This window comes from Pleurodeles waltl, chromosome 5 (genome assembly GCF_031143425.1).
Source record: "Pleurodeles waltl isolate 20211129_DDA chromosome 5, aPleWal1.hap1.20221129, whole genome shotgun sequence".
Lineage (NCBI taxonomy): Eukaryota > Metazoa > Chordata > Amphibia > Caudata > Salamandridae > Pleurodeles > Pleurodeles waltl.
The window spans coordinates 787,660,079-787,675,837 of NC_090444.1; the positions used below are offsets into that span (position 1 = coordinate 787,660,079).

General features: G+C 43.0%; 1 protein-coding gene across 3 annotated transcripts in view; it reads left to right on the forward strand.

Annotated features, from left to right (window-relative positions):
• TPD52L1 (TPD52 like 1) overlaps positions 1 to 15,759 on the forward strand; it is a 943,512-nt gene that overhangs the window by 794,817 nt on the left and 132,936 nt on the right. The window contains exon 1 of one of the 3 annotated variants that reach the window (XR_011203732.1): positions 10,500 to 10,769. The exons of the other annotated variants lie outside the window; for them this stretch is intronic. The gene's annotated coding sequence lies outside the window, so the exon portion shown is untranslated. Of the gene's footprint in view, positions 1 to 10,499; positions 10,770 to 15,759 lie in introns of those variants that run through there. 3 annotated transcript variants of the gene reach the window in all.

A 15,759-nucleotide genomic window follows, 5' to 3' on the forward strand; every position in this document is an offset into this window, starting at 1 on the left:
GGGACATTCAGGTAAGTTCAGGTAAGTATAATTTTTTATATTTTTTAATTTTTTTTGTGTGGCATAGGGGGGCCTTATTTGTGCCCCCCTACATGCCACTATGCCCAATGACCATGCCCAGGGGACATAAGTCCCCTGGGCATGGCCATTGGGCAAGGGGGCATGACTCCTGTCTTTACTAAGACAGGAGTCATTTAAATGGCGTCTGGGCGTCGAAAATAATGGCGGAAATCGGGTTGAGGCGATTTTTTTGCCTCAACCTGACTTGCCCCATTTTAAGACGCCCTAACGCCATTTTCCCCCTACGCCGGCGCTGCCTGGTCTACGTGTTTTTTTTCCACGCACACCAGGCAGCGCCGGTCTGCTTGCGCCGGCTAACGCCATTCCATAAATACGGCGCCCGCATGGCGCTTCAGAATGGCGTTAGACGGCGCTAAATTTTTTGACGCTAAACTGCGTTAGCGCAGTTTAGCGTCAAAAAGTATAAATATGGGCCCAAATGTGGTGATAAAAAGGAGCCAGAAACTGAAAACTGATTATCTGGGCAATTACTTTGACACAGACCACTCTTTTTCATCTGAGGTACATTGTGAATGCTGCTCAGACCCTACTATTTTATGAATGCTCATGCCAGCAGCCTTAACTAGACAACACGTTTTCCTTCACCTTCCTGGTTAGTGGCTGCTCTTTACTATTTGTGACCTGGGACGTGGAAAGCAAAAGGGAAGAGGTCAAAGAGGGATAAGTGACAATTGTGGTGATACTTTAAGTGGATAACTTGACTATTGGGTGTTGTCTATTGCTGTGCCTGGCAGTTTGTTATGTTCATTGGGTCTAGTAGATTTCCCTCAGCTAAATGTAGAGCTCAGAGATTTCCGTTATGCTTTTGAAAAGCGAAGACAAAAAAGAACAAGTAATACACCCTGTGGGCAAAGGATTGACTTGCCTGAGCTCTTCAATTGAAGTGACAAAGCCCACACAGGTGAAGGGATGTATATAGAAGGAGTTGGTGATCTCCAACTGATTAATCTTTGAGTGTCCAGGGAGGCAAGGGGGTTACTGACAAATTCACAATTGTTAGTCGTTATACCAATTTGGCCACACAAAGGAGACCAGGAATCATTTTTGAAGTTTAGTAAATTAATTACAGATTAGTAATCACTCCAATGTATGAGGATATCAAAATCAGAATATACAGGTACAGAATCAGAACAAGGTAGCTGAACTGCTGAAAAAAGTTCAGTCACAATAGCATAAAGCATATAGAAATTACAGTCACAACAATACAGAAACTAAGAAACCGACATTGGCATTCGTTAAAGGAACATGGATTACACTTTCTCAAAATTAACACAATTAAAGGCATCTAGTTGAGTTCTAAGTTAAATAGGATTGTATCTCAAAGGTTTGTGGGTAGAGCAAGGTAGGTGTCAGCATTGCAAATACTCCAGAAGAAGTCTTCAGAAATGAAGAATTCAGTGTTAACATGAAGCTATGCACTGTAAGAGCAAAGGGTCTAAGAGGACTGTACCTCTCAAAGTGTAAAGGAATCTGCTGTCACTCTAACAATGTGAACACTAACTTAAAGTGGAAAGTTCTAGGAGCATCTGTGTCTTGTGAACATGTCCCCAGAAGCCCAGATATTTCTCTTTCTCATGGAGCACCCTCGCAACTTGGAGTAATTCTCCCATCCCACGAATCAAACAACCAGGTTAGCCTTGAGTTTTTTCACCTCCAATAGACAATGATTACCCCTCTTCTGCTTGTTAAATCATTCAATCTGTGTCAAGATCTCCTTTCTCAGAACTTTCTATCTCTAATATACAATGGGGCATATTTACAAGCCCCTTGTGCCACATTTGTGCCACCATAGCGTCATTTTTTCTACGCTAAGGTGGCTTTTCTGCTGCACCATATTTACAAAGTGGCCCAATGCTTGCATTGCGCCACTTTGTAAACCCTTGCCCCACGTTTTGCCTGCATCAGGCATAATGTATGCAAGGGGGGCATTCCGGCACAGGGAGGTCCAAAGAAATGGTGCAGTGAAATTTACAACATTTCACTGCACCATTTGTTCCGTCATTTTTAACCCCTACTCAGAACACGCATTAAAATGACACACCCATTATATTCAATGGGCATCCCTGTGCTTTGATGCACTAGCGTCAACATTTTTTACGGTATTGTAGCAAAGCGCCACAATAGCGTCAAATGTTTTGACGCTATTGTGCTAACGACCGCCATGGTGCACTGTATTGCAAATACAGCGCAACCATGGTATCATTAGGTGCCGGTAGAAAAGGCGCAAGAAAAGTGGTGCATCATTTATGATGCACCACTTTCTTGTAAATATGCCCCAATAAGCCTTTCCCTAGCTAAGAAATCAATAATGTGCACCTGCAACAGAAAAACATACAAAGCACAGAAAATACATTTCATGTGTTTGATGAAGGCGTACTCATGCTAACTTAATGAATCACTGTTAATGTGCACTTTTAAACACTTGATTACAATTGCAACCATGATATAAAAATAAATGCATACTCATGCTTACATATGCAATGCACTTTTCAATAAATGCAGCATGAGAACCACAAATTTGTATGTTAAAGCTAAACATTACATCTCACATGTGTACATGAAAACACTAGTTTCCTCACTGAATGCTTTAAAAAAAATACATTTTGATGCTTCACTTTATGTTAATAAGGTTAAGGCAAACAGAATATATGATGTTGCTTTCATTGTCGTGTTACTTCTGTAACATGTAGGGGTGTAGCCAAAATTTCGCTACTCCGATCCCCCCCCTCATGGCAAATGAAGTCATCACAATCCAGAAAAGACATTTATCAGATGGATCAACAAAACCTCATAGATTTCATGTATTTTCATCTAGCCTTCTCCAGATGTTTCATCTCATCATAAGATCTACGTGGGCTGTTCTCCAATTCAATCTCTTCTCTCTTCTTGGTCACTCCTCTTCTTGCTTTAACCCTCTTATACACCTTAAAGATCACAACCAAAGATATAGCAATTATCATAAGTGGTCTCACAACTGAACCTACTATTCAACCTCCCAAATTTCCAAACCATCTGCCAACTGCAGTTGTTCCATTTCCAAATGCTTCCCAAGCACCTGCCACTTCTAGCTCCATCAAATCTTCTTTCAACCCTGAAATGTTTTTGATATATACATTCAAATCCTTATTTTCATCAGGTATGTAGGTAGAATACTGTTGAACCTTTATCATCCTGCGCCCTCCTCATACAAAATCATTAAAATGCTCCCCATGATTGGAAAAACTACTGCTAGATAACAGATGCCGTACCATTCCCTGGGCAACTTAAAATAGGCATGTTCTCTACAAATAAAATAAACTCCAAGTAAAACAGGATCTTCTCCATCCAGGAACAACCTCCAATTTCCTCTTACTTCAAATGTATAATCACATTCACTCTTTCCCAGGAATGCAGTTTCAACTGTAGATTATCCGTAAGTATACTCAGGTTCCCCTTATGTTTCCAATCCAATCTCAAAACATCTAGAGTTCCTGTTACTTGATGCTTGATTTCCTCTTTAGCCCATCTATGCTGACTCCTAAGGTCTCTCTCTGTCTTCGACTTCGACTCCAAATCCCTCCTTTTGTCTTCAACTAAGTTCAAACATTTCTTCTCAACATCTGTCAGATGTTATACTAGGTCTAAAAAATCTTGCGATTACCCCTATTTCCTTTGGAGTGGGATAACAGTTCAAATGCTCCAATGTGGGAATTTCTGAAAGAACCAAATCATAATTCGAAAAATAATTTTGGAAGTGTTCTGGTACACAAAACAAGCTCAACAAAATACAACATACATCTCCACAAGTAAAGGGAATATGATGGTATGTGATACTTTCTACAGCTGATGTGGATAATCGTGTACAAAAGTAGCAATCCCTTGCGTCCATAGTGTCAAAATACTCATAATGCAATTTGAAATAAGCCTTTGAAGACAAATCTCCTCCAGATATGTCTAAATGTAACTCCTTTCCACTAAGTGAATAATACCTACTATTATCACCGGGATGTGAAGGTGTGGGGTTAATCTTGGGTTGGTCTTCTTCTGCACTAGATGTAGGTGAAAATAACCCTGTAAGCAAACAACTAGTGCTACAACTACAACCATTAGTGTGCCTACAATATGTTTCTATGTCTATTTGTGTTATTAGTTTCCATGTCTTCTCTAAAACTAGACTGTTGGGTTAAATATAGCAGCAGCAGAGTCTTCTCTGTTGAGTTCCACCTGTGCAAACAGCGAAGCAAAGTCCAATATATGTGATGATTTTATATACAGAATATTAATGAGGCTTCCTTAACCCTACTCCATGTTCTTTTAAATGACACCCTTACGCTCCTTCAGCTGCCTCGGGTCTCAGTACTCTTCTTAAGGCTCTATCAACATTCATCTAAAGTCTCTACTATGCACACAGTTGAGAAATCACAGTAATAACTAATCAAGCCAATCCATTCAATGGCAGAGTAATTTTAAAACACAATCCAGCCACAAAGTTCAGTTCGAAAGGATCAGTTGCATTTCCACTGTTATTCTCAAGGTCCAAAAGTTCACTCTCTACGGCATCAGTGGCAAAGTATGTCCATTTAGGCCAGGGGTGGCATCAGTAGCAAAGTATGTCCATTCAGGTGAGGAGTAGGTGCGACAAGGTACCCTTTCTCTCTTTGACCTCCTTAATGCAGAATGTTCATCCTCACTGCCACTCAAGCCAGAATCCTTGGTATCCTCAGGAATAGTTTGAGGTACACATTCCTCAGGCGTACTCAGCCTTTCTCTCTCCTGCCTCCTCGGCCAGTGGTCTCCAGCTCCCACTCATGTTCTCACAGCACTACTTCCTTCATCAGGGTCAAAATCTGACTCATCCACCAACACATGCCAATGATCTCTTGTCTCAGGTTCCGCAATTGACTTATTCGAATCCCTTTCAGACCGAACATGTGCTGTTTCAGGATCTGCTTGGTCCCAGACAGCTTGTCTGACCTGGTCCCTCAGTCACAACTGAGAGATGTGCTGTCAGATCATCAAGGGGACACTCAACTTTGCAAGTATGGGAAGCATGAATCCAGTTAGGGAGACCTCCGCATTTAACAGCTGTAGTTGTCGTCAGGATAACTTGAAAAGGCCCGGCCAACGAGGTTCCAAACAGGACTTCCTCACATGCTTCTTCAACAGGACCCAGTCTCTGGTACTGAGATTGTGGCACTGCTCCTGATGTGGCGGAGTTGTGGCTGCTCCGACCTGGTGACAGAGGACACACCATGTCAGCCAGTCCTTTGCAGTAATCAAGAATCATATCATTTGTGATGTTCACAAGTGCATTCGAGGGCACAGCTGGCAGTCTCATTGCTATGCCATTGATTATCTCATGGGGGGACAATCCTGTCCACCAATCAGGAATACTGCGAAGACTCATCAACACAAGGGGCAAAGCATCAGGCCATGTCAAATATGTGAAAGCACTTTAGCCAGTCTGGATTTCAGTGTGCAATTCAAATGTACCACTATCCCTGAACCCTCAGGTTGATAGCTACAATGTAGTTTCTGCTCACCGGCAATGCTGCAAACAACAATTTGAGGACCTCATTGTTGAAGTGGTTCCCTCGGTCTGATTACAGAGAAGTCAGTAAACCAAATTAGGAATGAGTTCACTCAACAACAGTTTAGCCACTGTGAGACTATAATTTCTTGTGGTCGGAGAAGCTTCAACGCAATAGAATGCACACAACCACCAGGATATATCTCAGCATGTTACACACAGACATTTCAATGAAGTCCAACTGCATCCTGTTAAAAGGGCCACCTGATCTTCCTATGTGTCTTAAAGTCACTGCAGTTCTTTTCCCTACATTCATCTGTTGACACATAACACATCTGTGACTCCTTCTCACCCTCACTCTAAACTTATCCAAGGTACAACAAATGATCATTTTGACAAGCAGTAATGAATTCACCAGGTGCCACTAGTACCTCTGGTAGTATAAGTAGTACAGATAATATAGACTTTAATTTTTGTTGTAGAACGAGACGTGCTGCGACAAACAGATTCATGGGAGCACTTAATCTGTAATTCCCTTTGATGGTGTAGAAATCGGAGTGGGGGGGTCATACAAATGTGAAAACAGCTGCCTACTAGAACAACCAATGTTTTTAATTTTATATGGGTGGCAGTGTGATTAAAAGTGGGGTGGGTGGAAAGGGTGGTATACTATGTACCTATCTTTCCAGTACAAGGTCTACATGTTTCAGGCCTACCCCTAGCTTTTCATTTTCATAAGGACCAGCTGTGACTCCCTGGTACCACTCCTGACATAAAGGATAGTGCCATAACACACCTAATGTGTTACTAATGAAAGAATACTACACCTATTATTTGGTGAGTTGTTCACTGTATATCACCTGTAACATATAAAAGGAGAGTTATAGAGCATAAACTGATACAGCCACTTAGTGGTCACTGATTTCCTGGCACTGCACACAGGATTGGCTAATCCTGATAATTAAAACTGCAGCTAGGTTACCAGAAGAATTGAAAACAAAAATACACACGATTGAGGTCTGTTTGAAAAATATCAGACTATTGGGGCCCTTAAGAAAAGATTGGAAGACCTTAATCAGACTATGAATGAGTTTGAGATCCATCTCAAACCAACCAAATTTCATAAACTCCAAAAAGATACAAGTAGATTCACACATGAATGAGTGTACCCTTATATTAGGGATGACTATGTGGTCTCTGGAGAAATCCGGGCTACAATACTGATTCAGACCTGTCAGACACAAGTTCCAGTGGTTCCAATTCTAGCATGGGAGCAAGGGAATTTTCCCAAACCAGATGGAGTAACAGGAGGAGCAGGAGAACAGGATATAGACAAACCAGAGGGTGGGGCCCCTGCACCAGATCACGCATGTAGCCTGGCCCTTTCTTTATCGTGTACCACCGGCAACCCTACTACCACCTCCGTAGATGTATGCACCACGATTTAACCATTGGGATCCCCTAGTGCCCCTTTTTCACAATACCAAGCAGCCCAGGCCATTTTTTAGGGGCAGGCCAAGGGCGCATGAGGGGCAAAACAAAACAGCAGTCCCAAGTCCAATAGGCTCCTACTCTAGAACAAGTAGGGATGACAACATGGAGCTTGTTCAAAGAAACAGCTTCGGGCCCAAGCAACCTGGCAGCTGACCAGCTTAGTAGTGAATCTCTATGATTAGAGACTCACACCTATCCAAATGCAAGTATTAGAAAAAGGATCGGGGTTTGTACCCCAGCCCCTGTAGACAAATTCAAGCTCAGCTGTGAGATCCATGAATTTATCAGAAAGATTAAACTTGGAGCTTACTTTGATGGTAAACTTGTGCTGGAGAACACACAGGGAGACGCGGGCCTGAGAAACAAGTCCGCTTTCAAGCCTCCCCTTACATCTATCCCAGTGGAGTTTATTGCTTTGGAGGAAGCAGTTTTGAAAGATAATGGGGAGATTAACTCAGGCATCCTAAAGGCTTTCCACAACACCACAAAGGAGGAGAAGGCAGCCAATAAGGAACTATCAAGTGACCAGAGCATAGTCATAAAACCGCAGGTTAAGGGTGGAGCCATAGTGATTCAGTCCACCACATCATACCGGAATGAATGCTTCTGCCCTCCAGAGGACACACAAAATTACAAGAAACGTACCAAGGACCCTACAGACTTTTTGAGGGTGCCAATCAGCAGCCTTGTTAAGCAGGCTCTGGCTCACAATGGGATATCTCAGAAGGAAAGATAATTCCTCATTAATAAGAACCCCAGACACCCTTATTTCTACACCATTCCTAAAATACACACAAATTTGGAGAATCCTCCAGGACGACCCATTATTTCTACACCATTCCTAAAATACACAAAAATTGGGAGAATCCTCCAGGACGACCCATTGTGTCAGGTATAGGATCCATTTTGGAATGCTTATCCCTTTTTGTGGATGCTTTTCTACAACCCATTGTTCAGAATACTGATACATACTTAAAGGATACGAAAGATGTTTTACCCATAATTAAAGATCTCACTTTTGACCCTGACACTCACCTCCTGATTGGTTTGGACATAGATAGTCTCTATACTAGCCTTCCCCATGCGGAGACCCTGAGTATAATCGAGGACATCCTTTTTGATGTGGAGTGGAAACATCAGACATCACGTAATATGGTTATGGAATGTTGTAACTGGGCCCTCACTAAGAATTTCTTTGAATTTGAGAACACCTTATACCTCCAGAAACACTGGACCAGCATGAGCATGAGCAACCGAGAATAGCTGGCCTTTATGTCCATTATTTTGAAGTTCACAAGATCCTGACATCCACAAATTCATATAAAATCACATCAAACTAAGGAAAAGGTACATTGATGATGTTCTGGTCCTATGGGAGGAGAGTAAAGCTAAGTGAACAGACTTCTTGAGCTGGCTTAACAGACAAGATCAGTTCTTTAAATTCATCCACACGACAAGCAACAAGGAGCTGTTTTATCTAGATCTTAACATCGTAGGAGACCAAGGGGTCTTACGTCCCACGACCCATGAAAACCCACTGCAAAGAATTGCTTGCTACTCCATGATAGTTTCCACCCACACCATCTACGCAACAATCTCCCTTTTGTCCAGTTCCTCAGGCTCAGGAGGAACTGTTCAGATGTTCCAATGGTAGGTCACTATCCTTGTGTTAACTGTAGCGTATGCCATGATACCAGACTGGCCCTAAGAGACTTCACTAATTGTAGCACCCAACGGGTGAAATATCTGATAATATGCCCGTGCAATCTCCATTACATAGGCATGACCACCCGGAATATTAAGACAAGAATACTAGAAGATCGTAGTAAGCTTATGTGCAGATGGGCTACTACAAAGATGTAAGCCATTTCTTAGGAAAGGGGCACACTGAACAAGATTACCGGTGGGTAATCTTGGAGCACCCATAGGAAGATGTTAACTGTGAATCAAGACTGTTCAACAAGGAACAAAGTTGGGTCTATAAGTTGGCAACGAATTCCAAAGGGCTCAATGAAGACATTCTGTGGGGGTCAAGTGATTCAGTGAGGTAGTGGGTGGCCTGATATATTCCCACATGTGCCTATTGTGGTTGACCCTAGATTACTGAATCACATTCTTAAAATACTCTAGTCTCCACTATCCCATGTGCTGGTATCTCTTCTGGGTGCCCCCCCTTATTTTGCCTTCACAGTTATGCAGTCCCATGTTTTACAACCCACCCTCTTATTCTCCTGTCTGGACTGTTGACTCCATGGTACGTCTGATAACTGTACGCACAGAGGGACCCCTGTGGTTTAATCACACCTTTATTTGGTCACAATTTTGGAGCCTAGTTTAGCCCCTTTTCACAGCATAGCCTTTCTTCACTACAAAGTGAGCTTTCCGGGGCCCCTTGAAAATTGATGACCTTTGAAAATTGGTCCAGGTGTGCTAACCTGCAACTAATTGGATTGTAGAGAGGTCAGATACTGGTCATTTGGATATGAGTCAGTGGGTTTCTCGACTGGTGCAGGACACTATTGATACTGATTTGAAAAACCATGCCCTGACAAAGGACTTGTCAATCAATATTGCTCACTGATTCCCCTCTGTCCCACCCAAAGTGTGACTAAGCTTTGGACTATCATTGTCTTTTTTCAGAATTTCAGTATTAAGGAAGTAGTACTGGCATTGGCCAGTACAAAGGACACAAATACCACAGGACAATGATTTTCGATCTCTATATTGCAGGATTTGACATGCAGTACTGACAAGAAACAAAGAGAGCGGAGGGCCCTGATCCCTGAATTTAAGCCTCTTTCGATTGCTGATTCAATGAAAGATGTCACCTTAAGAATTAATTAGCATGAAATATGTCAGATTTGTTTTAACCCTAAGAAGCTCTGCAGTTTATCACAGCTGGAAGTAAGCAGCATCTGAACCTCATCATTACTTGACTCTATCAGAGTTGTCCCTTGTCCTATTTTTTGCTGGTTTAGGAGTAGAGTACCCATCTTAAGGCACCTAAGGTGTGGCGGTGGAGAGGATGGAAGTGCAGTGGAGGCAAGTAAGAAAGTAAAGGGAGGGCCTAAAGGGAAAAACCATATAAAAGATGGAAGGTACCACAGCTATTGCTGTTACTTACGGGCCATGCATATTAGCCATTATGTATTTAGAATAGTTACAGTGGCGGTTTCTTCATTAGGGCGGCAGGGCTCCGCCCCAGCTTAAATTTTGCATCAAAATGTTTTCTTCCCCAGCTTCAATTTCTGCATCAAAAAAAATGTTTCATACATTTAAAGTTCAAACAGTGTGACCCTCGCTCTGCGCGAGGGTCAGGCAAAACCAGGCACTTTTGAAAGACACATGTGCTGCAGCGCATGTGCTGGCCGTCGCAGGATTTATAGGGCTTGCCTGATCTCAGCCCTGGCCTCCGGCAGCCTACAACACTGTAAGGTACTGCCTCTTATGACACACTGAAGCCTCAGAAAAAGAAAACAGCCTGGGCGCTTTAGCATAAGCCCTGGGTTTCCAAAGCTGGCTGTCAATCAGCAAGGCTCTGTAGCACTGCAGCCCTTCGTCACAGGGTGGGTGGGAAAAAGCCTCCATGGTCCCACCTCATTCCGGGAGTAGCTGGGAAAAGATTGCGGTGTACACGAGGCTGGCTGATCACGAAGTGATCTGCATGCAGCGGCAACGGCAAAAGGTAAGTATTTGACCTTAAAAAAAATTTTTTATCCCATCCCCTGCCTCGCTCCATCCCCCCCTAACCCTCCTAACCCCTCTGTCCCTCCACTCGCCCGCCTCTCCCTTTGAGATTTGCAGTACGGCATGCATTTGAAACGTGCTGAGCTTCAGCCTTCCACCTGTAAGTTATAGTTTAGGCACGAGTTTGTGTCGGTGTTAATTTTCGTTATTACCATTTGTACTGCATGTTATTTTTAACCACCAAGTTGCAGCACCAAGTCACTCGGCCCTCTCTCCATAGGACGATAATGCCAGCAGGCTTGCCGTCTGCTCGCATGATATATGTACTGTAAAACACATTTTCAAAATGGACTCAGGCTGTTGTCGATTTCCTTAGTTCATCAACAACAGTTCAGCCTGGCTCGAACTCAGGACAGGACGTTTGTGTGGTGTTTAACAATGGTGGATATGTGCATTGATTGCATATCATTTTTATTAAAGCATCCAATTGCAGCACCATGACACGCGGCCCTCTCCGTGAATATTTGTGAGAATATGGGAGCTTTAGTGGCCCCTTGTCACGCTCTGCAGGGAGGGGAGAGGCATTATTTGGCGTTACGGCACTATTGTGAAGCTGAAGAGGTAGGGGGAAATGTTATTTGTTTACAGTGTAATTTATAGTCCGAAATCATTACAGCACTATTGTGCAGCTTAACAGGGTAGTGGGAAATGTAATGTTATTTGTTTACTGTGTAACTTTCATTCTAAATTTGGGAGAGGCTGTGGTGTAATGGTCTGAGCTGCTGACCTCTGAGCCAGTGGGAGGCAGGTTCAAGTCTCAGTGTCGGTATCATCATCATGTGATTCTTGGCAAATCTCCAGAGTCTACAATTCAGCGCCATAAAACCGTCACAGGTTGTCTGCTGCCCTTTACAAATCCTGGATTTTGATTTATTTCTTTAATTACATAGAACTGTTATTTATAAACAAGTATTACAATTCCAAAGCTGCCACGTGGCCCCATTTCACATGCCTATGTTTGTTTTTTGCTTATTAGTAGCTCACGCATTGCATAATTTAATTGCTCCTAGGCACTGCATCTCTTCCGCAGACATCATAGTGCAAGACGTAGGTTGGTGGTTTCATTGGCCCCACATTCTAGCATTGTTTTTAACTTTTGAAAGCAATATTCACGGATCAGAGAGCCGTGCTGCTAACCTAGGAGGCTATTTGAGGTAACTTTGGTTCAGCCTTGCAGAGGTTCCGGTGAGGGGCGGGGGACTAAATGAGAACAGTGGGCCAAGGAGTAAGATGGTGGATAAGTGACTGCATATCATTTTTATTTAAGCACCCAATTGCAGCAGCAGGTCACACAGATTTATCTCCGTAAGAGGATAATGCCAGAAGGCTCGCCGCCTCCTCTCATGATGCAATGTAAAAAACATTTTCAAAATGGACTCGGGCTGTTGTCGATTTTCTTAGTTCTCCAGCAACAGTTTAGCCCATCTGACTCCTGAGCCCTCAGACAGTTGTGTGTCTTTATGGCCTAGTGACAAATGGCTTGCAGTCAGGGTCGGCTTTAGCACTACTGGCGCCCAGTGCGACGGTCTTCTTTTGTGCAACCATGACCACCTCCGTAGATTACCTCACCTCATCCTGCCAAAAGAGCCCCTCATCTCTCCGTAACCCCTCTACCACAAGCATTTAATTTCTTTTAAAGCACTGGTAAAGGCTTGCTTTACCAACCCACTCAGCTATTCATATAGCATACAGATCTGTTCTTTGCAGCAGGCATTGCAGCCTACGTAAATTGGTTTGCTGCAGACGCTTTCAGAAATGCAGGCAATGGAATGTTTATTCCTTGCTCTCTCATTGTATCCAGTCTGACAAATCTCAGTGACGTGTATTTCCTCAGTAAATTTCTGGCTTTCTCAAATTTGCTTGAAAATGTACAGTTTGCCCACTCTTGTTACAAAATGTTTGTGGGGAAGAACCCCCCGAACCCATCTTATCACGGTCAGGCTCGCTCACTATACTCGCTCGCCACCGGGCACTCAACCAGAACTTTTACACCCCACCACTTTCAAATGTCACCAGCCGCCACTGAATAGTTACACTCAACATGAAAGGGTTAAATACGAGATTAAATGAGAAAAGATTCTGGGCCTCGTTACAAGTTTGGCGGGCAGCAGAGGCCACCCGCCAAACTCACGTGCCTGGAAGACTGCCATTTCGGTATTCCGCCCGCTGGCCCCATAATGAGTTTTCCACTGGGCCAGCAGGAAACTACTTACAACATTGACTCTGGCTCATAATAGAGCCGGCTGCAATGTTGCAGTGCATCGGGTGCGACAGCGCCCGTTGCACTTTTCACTGCCTGCAAATCAGACAGTGAAAAGTGCGACGGGGCTGCCCATGGGGGCCGCTGCATTGCCTATACCAAGTTAATGGGCAGTGCAGCGGCTCCCCTGGGGCCCTGGGCACCCCGTCTCCACCAGCCTTTGCATGGCAGTCGAACTGCCATGCCAAATCTGGCAGACACTACGGTCCTAAACCCCAGGGCAGCGCTTCACCGCCGGCACCACCAGTCCATTGGCCGGCGCAAATGTGGCGGTGCCAGTGGTCCGACTGTGACGCTTTCGCCACGGTCGTAATGTGGAGGCCGGATCGCCAGACTTGTAACATAGGCCTCAGTTTTGAAATGAGGTTAAACTCAGACTTAGCTTGTTTACAGAAGACCCAAATGTCTGAAAAGGGTAAATTACTATATAAGTGGGTAGGAGATAAATTGGTAGACACAACCTCTGCTAGTGCATCGATAAAAGGGGTGACTATTTTATTTTTTAAAACACATTTCCAAATTATAGATCAAAAAAGTGATCTGGCATGGAGGTAGATAATAACTACACTACATCTAGAAACTACCACTCTTAGTATGCGCTCTGTATATGGAACAAATAAGGATGATCCAACCTTCTTTACTGAAGTATGCACAGTTGTGTTGGATACACTAGGGGATTACTTGATTAAGGCAACTTTAAATGCAACCAATACTCTGTATTATACATTACACATATCAGTGCTCGCCCACAAATTTGCCAGACCAGGAAGGATAAAATTCATTGATCAATAAATTAGAAAAGCTTTTAAAATGTTTACAAAGTAAACACATCAACAGAATAACATATTTGATATTCGTGCAACTGCAGCATGTATTACTCCCTAAATATTTTGTGGACTCGTCAGTCAAATTTCTAAGTAAGTGCTGGATAAATTTAATACCTGTGCAACACCTGAATTCCTTAGTGAATAGTTGTAAAAGTGAAACAAAGGCCTGTGGTGTTTAAGATTAGAGAGACTTAATAGTGGTAACACAATTGTACTCCTTGACTCTGTATAAAATGTACAAAACAGTATAAAATGAATAGTAGATTGTTCTGAAATGTTGTTACAGGGACGGCAGGAGAAATACACCCATAGCCCATCGTAAGGAAAAGTGACTAATGCTTGCAACTATATTTAGCCTAAAAAGAGAAATCTACGGTTGACATCTGTTATGTATATGTGATAAAATTCAATCAAATTTGATGTGATGTAGAAATACATACTAAATCACAATTGCTTTAGGTGACTAAGTTAGATCCATCGTTTTGTTACATTTTCCATACTACAGTTTTTTTTCAAATTAATGTTCGTGTAAAGATTAGCAGTAATGCACGTTTTAAAAATGTCAAGTCTACCTAGCTATTCAAAACTCTCCTTAATATAGTTAAACCAACAGACAAAGTGGCCATTAGCTAGAGACAAACAATCAGAGATAATCTTATGATTAAATGAGGACTTCTGTTTGTACCAAAGTGTAAGCCACAACAAACCTCCAGGGTTCTGAATCCCAACTCGCCAAGGCCGTGAGTGAAAGTAGTCCATGTAAAAAAAAAAATAACATTTTCTGCCCATTGTATTTCCTTTAATTAAATAATCAGCCAGGGACATGTTAAGGATTGTGGGGGTCCTGGGCTAAATGTACTTTGGGGCCCCCTGTTTGGAACAGCTTTGAGTTTATGATCCAATTTCGGCTCTTTCATGTCCTCTTTTCGGACAGATCACTGACATTCTAAAGACTCACTCGTCCAAACTCTAAGGCCCTGATTTATACTTTTTGGGGCAAAACTGCAATAACGCAGTTTTGCACCAAAAAGTTTAGCACCAGCCTGCACCATTTCTGTGCACCAGCTGGGCACCATATTTATGGAATGGTGCAAGCCAGTGCAAAGGGTAGGCAAGTGTAAAAAAAAAAAAAGATGTTAGTCGGGTGGGGGTGGCGGTATGGAAGAAGGGGGTTTTGCCCCAAAAAATGACGTTAGGCTGGTTAGGGTAAAAAAACATGACTCTAACCAATCAGCCATTTTCTGACGCAAAACCATCCATACCACATGACTCCCGTCTTAGAAAAGACAGGAGTCATGCCCACCACCCCAATGGACCAGGGTCCCATGGACATGGCCATTGCACCTAGTGCCATGTATGGGTACCCATTTCAGGGCATGCATGGCACTTTAAAATATAAAATAAAATACTTACCTGTACTTACATGGGTCCCCCATCTTTCGCTGTCCCTCTGGTGTAGGTGGGGGGGTGTCCCTGGGGCTTGGGGAGGGCACCTGTGGGCTTATTCCATGGTGTTCCACCATGGAAATAGGCCCACAGGTCCCCTAACGCCTGCCCTGACCCAAGCAAGCTTTGCACCATTTTTTGACTCCTCCCATGCACTATTTTTGCACGGGAGTATAAATATGGCGTTAAGGCCATAGAGTCTTTTTTTGCACAGGAATGCCTACCTTGCATCTAATTAAGGCAAGGTAGGTTTCCACGTCCAAAAAATGACTTTAACTCCATATATTTGGCGCTAGACGGGTCTAGTGCCAAAGTATAAATATGGAGGTAGTTTTGCATCAAATTAGAGTAAAATAAAATGACACTAATTCGGTGCAAACAGAGTATAAATATGC